We start from the raw sequence: 8,326 nt of genomic DNA, 5'->3' as shown, positions 1-8,326 counted from the left end.
CTTAAGCGCTTTTTATCAGACCCTCTAGAACTTCCTCTGGGATTTGGTACATACAGATATCCCTTTAGTTTTCTAGTTAAAATACCTTTTTTAAAATGTCAGTTTTGCTCTGTTGAACTTCAGGACTTTTTTTTTTTTCTGTAATGTCAGTCAGTATATGGAAGGGCAAGTATTGGTCTTTAGGACAAGAGAGCAGTGGGGGCCAGAAGATCTAATGGGACAGCTGGGCAGCTGGTGGGTAGCCATCTGCTCTCAGAGCAGCACCAATATAGCACCTATTTGTCATGCATGGTTGGAAGGTATGTATCCACTGGAAAGATCTAAGTCTATACGGGTATTGGCAAACTGTCACTAGTTGGAAAATTCCATCTCCAAGTTGCTTCTAAGGCTAGTCTCTATAATTTGTATGGTATCTTGATTTTCAAGAAAAAATTCAGAAATTTATTTTGTAACAGAAGACCCAATGTTTTCAAGGCAAAAAACAAATAAATCAAAAACCCAGAACCAAAATCAACAACAACGACAGCAACAAAACAACCTTATGACTTAAAGAGCTGATTTAGAATGAAGTCTAGACAAGTCTTTTAGAATTGTAACCACGGAAATTCTCACACCAGACTCTGTGATTCCCTTTACTTATCTGCCATTTACCCAGGGACATAAGTGAACTTGGAGAAGAGAAGAGAATATTTTTTCATTGTTTCAGTGGATTTTCTTTTGTCTATTTTATCGTGCTGGTTGGGACCACATGCCCCTGAAAGGAAAGTGGGCCTCTGTCTCTAAACAGTAACAGAACTGACTACAAAACTCAGTGCTTGGTGTTGCCCAGACTGAACAACCAAATTTGATCTCTACAGAATGAGGGTGATCCAGGGGGAGGAAGCTTGACCCCAATGCCCCCAAAGTGTCAAATTTTTTAAAGCCAAGACCTCAGTCCCTTTCGCCACTTCAGTGATAGCTAGCCTCTCTTACCTCCTGGGCCTGATGTGGGCAGGGACTGGTCCATCGGGCATTCCCATGGAATGCCCCAATTCCCCTGTCTAAGCCTTCCTCCTTTCTGAGCCCCCCCCCCCCCATTGGTGACAGAAAGCAACCACGAGCCAGTTCTGCCAGATACTTGGGTTGGGGCTTTTTATCTATAAAAAATTAATCTGGAGCATTATACTTGGCCTTGAGTAAAACTAATTCAAGACATACTGTGCAGCTGGAACATACTGTCTCTACTTTCAGTTGGAAGGTATGTAATCACTGGAAAGATCTCTTAGGTCTATACAGCGATTGGCAAACTTCACTTGTTGGTAAATTCCATTTCCAAGTTGCTCTGCAGACTAATATCAAGAATTTTCCCTGCCCTTGAAATCATACAGTACCCAAGGCTGATGATCCTGTGAGAGGTCTAGGAAGGTGGGTGATGGTGAGAAGAGGCATACAGCAGCTAAGGTGGACACTGCATAGCTGGTCCGTCTTTGCAGTCACCCCTCATTTCATCCACTGACCCCAAGATTGCCGCAAGACAGCCCCCATAGCTCTGTTCTTCTTCCGTTGCCCCTGTTTGTCACCTTATCAAAGGGGTCTCCCGCACACGTGCACGGTATCTTCCCCTGGTGGGATTTATCTTAGATGGGTCAATCAGAGTTCTTTTCAAATATTGAGAGTGGGATAGAGAAGCCTGCTGTCTCCTCTGGGATGGTGAACGGTAAGGATCAGCTAAATATGGAGCTGCCACACAGGCCAACTTTCCCACCAGATAGAGAAAGCCCATTCGTGAATACAGTGAATGTAAAAAAAGCAGAGCAGAGGTGGAGAAAGAGATTTCTGATGGTATGTGAGTAAATCTGGCGGCACTAAGTATTAGTCAACCTGCTGAACTCTGGCTTGGAGCAAGCAAATAATTTGCCTTTCCCCCTTACTTTAACTTTCACTAAACTTCTGTCACTTTCAACCCAGAGATCCTGCACTAATAGAATAAAGTAACAAGTGCGTATGGCATGACTTGTGTGCTATATTAACAAAAGTAAACTTTGTCCATGTCCCCTATAACTTTTAAATACCGAGAGGAACATTGCTAGAGAGCGTACCTTTCTACAGATGATAAAATTAATGCAATTTGAACTCAGGAAAACCCTACAAGTGCATGTGTTGTCCTGCTCAAGGCTTTTTTAGAGACAGAGTCAGCCACTGTCTTGTGTTCAGCAAATTCTCAACTTAGTGATATCACTTGGTTCATTTTTCAGCTACCTTGGCACTAAATACATGTGCAATTTCATTTCTACCCATTTTTATAACAGCAAATCAAGGTCCCATGTGATATTCTTTAGAAATCACATAGCTATGTGAATACTGTAACCAAAGGGCCAGTATCTCCCACTTGCTCTATTAATATAATCTTCCAGGCCAAAAAGTCCTTTTAGAATGCTCCACGTTTAGGTCACAAATATTCAGTGATGTCCTAGTATATGCTCAGTACAGTGCTAATGACTCCATTTCATGTACCACACCGACTATGTCTTCAGTACTTGTTTCAAATGCTTACAGCTCTCTTGTTCTCTCTCTTCTTCACACACACACGCACACACACACACACACACACACACACACACACAGAAGTTGCCATTATAGGCTCCTAGGGTGTCATCTCTACTGATTTGAGAACAGGAGTTTGTAAACTTTGTCTAAATTCTAGCCAATACCTGACTTCACCTCTAGCTTCCATATTTGCATAAAGAACAATATTTTTCATTGCTTAAAGTTAATCTGGGGGGTGCCTGGGTGGCTCAGTCGGTTAAGCCTCCGACTTCGGCTCAGGTCATGATCTCGTGGTTTACGGGTTCGAGCCCCACATCGGGCTCTGTGCTGACAGCTCAGAGCCTGGTGCCTGCTTCGGATTCTGTGTCTCCCTCTCTCTCTGCCCCTCCCCCCTTGCGCTCTGTCTCTCTCTTCTTCAAAAATAAATAAACATCAAAAAAAAATTTTTAAGTTAATCTGTTATTTCTTGTTTTCTTAAAATAACTTTAGCAAAGAGGAATGTTTCCAGAAACATTGTTTGTCAACTCCTTAACAGAACACCAGCCTATAAGTGTATTTCTGTTCTTATATTTGGCTGTTGTACTTCACTCCAGGGCACAGATCCTAGGCCATCAATAGTTTTTGCCACAGTGGCAAGAATGGGGCTGTGGAGGCAAGCTGCTGGCAGTTTGCCAAGATGTCTACAGGTTGGGACCCATTGCCATTAATGTATATAGTGTTTCATTGGTTCAAGTTCACTATTAAAAGTAGTGTTCCATTCTTTCAAGGAAAAGGTAGTCGAGATCATTACTCTTGCTTTTCAAAAACCTATAAAAAGAAAAGTGAACTCACACTGCTCTGGAAGGAAAAGGCCTACTGCCAAGATCTGAGCCTTATCTCTCATCACCTTAACACTAAATGGACGCAAATTCCTTTCCTTTCCTGCAAATAAGCGAGGAGAAATAGTCTCATAGGAAAGCAGCCTAAGGATTTCCTTCACTAGCATAATGGCTAGTACAACATAAACACACTTTAAGTACTTGTTGACTAATTGAATTACCCCCCCTGTGCCGACATTTGTTATTCTTTCAGGATGCTTCATATTGGAACCACCATCTTATGTTTGAGGAATCCCTCCAGTTTATGAAATAGTAACAGGTACTTTCTCTCCATCCTTCCCTTCAACTAAGGGGCAAGTACGGAGGCTCGGCCAATCTGATAGCCCTGCCCCGGGCTGTCCCAAGACAGGTTGCACATGAGCAGTCTTGTGCAGAATCCATTCTAGCCAGAGTGGTGAGAGAATGGCACAGAGACAGCTGCGGCTTTGATTTCGGTGGCAGCCTCCGATGGCTAGTGTTTGAACTTTAAGGTGTAAGTTGCACTGGCTACACCCGCCATAGCACAGGAGTCTTTAATGGGCCAGTCTACAACACACTGGCACATTGTTCCCACCCTGCAGGTTCCAAATCAGATTCTCTCCCCTGCCCCACTCCCACCCCCCAGAGAGCCTGTGAGTTATCCAAAATGCATTTATTTCTTTCTGTTAAAATTAAGCTATAACTTATATCCCAAAACGGATGCAAGAATTAAGAATATAGGTCGATGCTTTTTTACATATGTATTCTGTATGTATTTCAGGTCAAGATATAGAATATTTCCAACATGCTGAAGGCTTCTTTGCATAGCCCTCCTATTTACTATTCCCAAGGGGTAACCACATCCTGATTTCTATCTCAGAGACAAGCTTTTACTGTTTTTGAACTTCATGTAAATAGAATCATACAGTGTGTAGTATTCTGCATCTGTCTGCTTTCATTTAATGTTAGGTCTGTTAAGTCCATCTATGTTGTAGCTTATATCAACTGTGCATCTTTTGAAATCAATGCGTAGGCTCCATTGTATATTTAAAACACAATTTATCTATTCCATTCATGGACATTGGGTTGCTTCCAGTTTGGGGCAGTCACAAATCAGGTTTTTACAAATTTTCTTACATATATTTTTGGTATACATACTCATGGATTTCTATTGGATATCTACCCAGGAGTAGGTCATTAGGTTTAAGTATGTTTAGCTTTAGTACTAACAAACCCATTTTTTCAAAGTAGTTATTTTAATTTATATTCACACCAGCAATACAAGAGAATTTGAGTTGTTCTATATCCTTGTAAATATTTGGTATTGTTAATATTTTAAATTTTAGCTATATTGGTGGGTATTTAGTTATATTTCAGTGGTGTGTATGTGTGTGTGTGTCTTTAAGTGAGTGTATAATAAAGATTTAACTCATGAATGAGAGTACCAGAAGAATGGTAAGGCTTATTCAAAGGACTACAGGAGAGAGAGAAGTATTTACAGTCATTGAAGAAAGAATGTTAATTTAGAGACAAACCTAGTTGATGTCCTACAGGTCGGTGAAACTATAACCTTTAGGGTTATCTTCTGAAAATCATATACGTCTCTATAGGAAGAAAAAGCATTTGCATTGCTATAGAGACAATAATTTACATGCCATTTGATTTTCTAAAAGTTAACATCCATCTGAAGTTGTAAAATGTCCTAATAAATAGTAATTAGTGGGTCAAAGATAAGCCTGTTTTACAACGAAAGGATTGCTGTCATCCCTTTCCCTTTATAAGTTATAGATATATTTTATTAGTGGTTCCTTCGTTGTTATCATCAATAATCAGGTATTTCAGCCTGATGCACTTACATAGATGCAACAAGAACCATTATTTAATATATAGAAGCCAACTTGTGGTATAATCAGCAAATCTCCAGCTGGACCCATTTAAGCATTTACTAAGACCAGACGATTAACTTTTCTCAAAATTTTGTAGAAATTGTATTTTCAATAGTCTCCATCTTTCTAGAAATGTTTTTATTTATTTATTTATTTATTTATTTATTTATTTATAAATTTTAATTAATTTATTTATTTTTGAGAGAGAGGGTGACAGAGAGAGAACATGAGTTGGGGAGGGGCAGAGAGAGAGGGAGAGAGAGAATCCCAAGCAGGCTCCACACTACCAGCACAGTCCTGATGCAGGACTTAAACTCGAGTTGTGAGATCATGACCTGAGCTGAAACCAAGAATCAGATACTTAACCAACTGAGTTACCCAGGTGTCCCTCCAAAAATTTTTTTTTTTAATTTTTTTTTAATTTTTTTAAACGTTTTTTTTTTTTTTTAAACGTTTATTTATTTTTGAGACAGAGAGAGACAGAGCATGAACGGGGGAGGGTCAGAGAGAGAGAGGGAGACACAGAATCTGAAACAGGCTCCAGGTTCTGAGCTGTCAGCACAGAGCCCGACGCGGGGCCCAAACCCACAAACTGCGAGATCATGACCTGAGCTGAAGTCGGACGCTTAACCGACTGAGCCACCCAGGCGCCCCCAAAAATGTTTTTTAATTGTTCTTCTATTCCAAGATCAAAAAACTAAACCCAGAAATTCATCTCCACCAATTTTACCTGCAATTAAATATGCAGGTAAATGCATATTTATAAATGCATGGATAAATATGGATGATCTCCTCTCTCTTCAAGGTCCCCAAAGTCTTCTAAAACATGAAGCCTGGGGCTCCTGGCTGCTCAGTCAGTAGAACACGCGACTTTTGATCTCAGGATCATGAGTTCAAGTTACACGTTGGACATTGGGTGTAGACTCTACTTAAAAACAAACAAAGAAGCAAACACCAAGCCTGTCAGGGATTGACTTTCCTTACTACATAAGACTGTATCTCTGTAAATCAAAGCAGGTACCAGACCGTTTTACCAGGGAGATTTGTAGTCATTGGTTCTATGAGTGAAGTACAACTTTTGTCCCAAAGTGGTGAGTTTGCCATATCTATTTTTAAAAACTTATTGAAACTCTCAATAAAATCAGTTAGGTTGTGTGATCAATTCATCAAATTATTTCTGGTTAAAAAAGGCTATTGTTGACTCTATGCACTAAAGGGGGAAAGTTTCTCTAGCATTAATTATGTCTGAATTCCAAGAACTCAATGAGAATGAGAACTTTTCAAGAATGTTCCACTTAGGTAGTATTAGACATAGAAAGGTTCAAGATAGATTAAGTAGCAATTTCTTTTTTTTTTTTTAAACATTTTTTTTTATTAAATTTTTTTTTTTTAACGTTTATTTATTTTTGAGACAGAGAGAGACAGAGCATGAACAGGGGAGGGGCAGAGACAGAGGGAGACACAGAATCTGAAACAGACTCCGGGCTCTGAGCGGTCAGCACAGAGCCCGACGCGGGGCTCGAACTCAAGGGCCGCGAGATCATGACCTGAGCCGAAGTCGGACGCTTAACCGACCAAGCCACCCAGGCGCCCCTTTTTTTTTTTTAAACAGTAGCAATTTCTATCATAGATCTATCAAAATATAACACTGCAACTGATACTAACATTAACCCAAAAAAAATCACTTATATATTTTTCACAAGTTCATTGTGTTTATTTGGTGAATTCTTGCATCATCAGATATTGGGGGTGAGTAGTTTGTGTTCCTGAGTGCATCTGTTTCTGGACTGAAGAGAGTTCTAGAAATCCCAACTCAGACCCATAGTATAATCTGACGGCCATCTAAGCACTATCCACTCAGAAGCTACGCTATTCTGAGTCTAGTCTTTGAAGTAACAATAGATGCAGAAGTATCTGGTAGAGTCCTTTCCACTAAGTCTCTGAAACTGTCTTTATTATTATTATTATTATTATTAAAGGTCCGTTTCTAGAATTATAGCTTATGGTAGCTTATTTGCCTTCAGGCAAATATGGGAGGAAGATCGAAACCATTTGGCTATGAGAAGACAGACTGGCTGCAGTTAATTTGCTATAATTGCTGCCAATACAGAATGGAGGAAACTAAAATTTTCTATCAGGGTATAACACATAACTACCTTATATATACACTAACATATATATATATATGTATATACATATATACGTGTATATATATATATACATGTACATATATACATATATATACATATATACATATATATACATATATACATATATATACATATATACATATATATACATATATACATATATATACATATATACATATATACATACATATATACATATATACATATATACACATATACGTATATGTGTATATATGTATACATATACATATACATATACATACATATACATATATACATATATATACATATATACATATATACATACATATACATACATATGCATACATATACATAGATATACATATATATGTGTATATATACATACATATACATACATATACATATATATGTGTATATATATACATATATATATATATATAGTATACTATATATACTAATATATAGCTACCTTTGATCAGTATTTCCCCTGAAGGTAAAGGTAAAAATGGCCTATGGACAGTCAGGGCATTCACAAATTTCCAGAACCTTCTAATCTATCCTGTAAAGTTATCCATGCTCTGAAACGCATTTATCAGTAATATTGTACCAAGACAGAATTAATCTACAAAAGGCTGAGCCTCTCCTTTGACAGCTTTTCCCATGCAGCTCTTACAATAGTGTTGAACTAACTAAAAAAATATGGACCATACCAAACCTAATTATTTTTAGCCTCTTCTTTTTATAAAGTTAAATTCATACATACATACAAACATACATACATACATACATCTTTTGCCTGGAGGACCTCCAGGGAACGACAGTTTGTCATAGGTTATTTGTAAAACATCTTGAAACATTCTTTGCATGCATCCAAGATCTGACCTTTGGAAGACAAATCCAATAGAATTGACATAGAAGGATGGTCATTTAGCTCAGTAACACAGAT

This window comes from Panthera tigris, chromosome B2, assembly GCF_018350195.1.
Source record: "Panthera tigris isolate Pti1 chromosome B2, P.tigris_Pti1_mat1.1, whole genome shotgun sequence".
Lineage (NCBI taxonomy): Eukaryota > Metazoa > Chordata > Mammalia > Carnivora > Felidae > Panthera > Panthera tigris.
The sequence above is the reverse complement of the archived record's forward strand: the minus strand, read 5'-3'. Positions refer to the sequence as shown.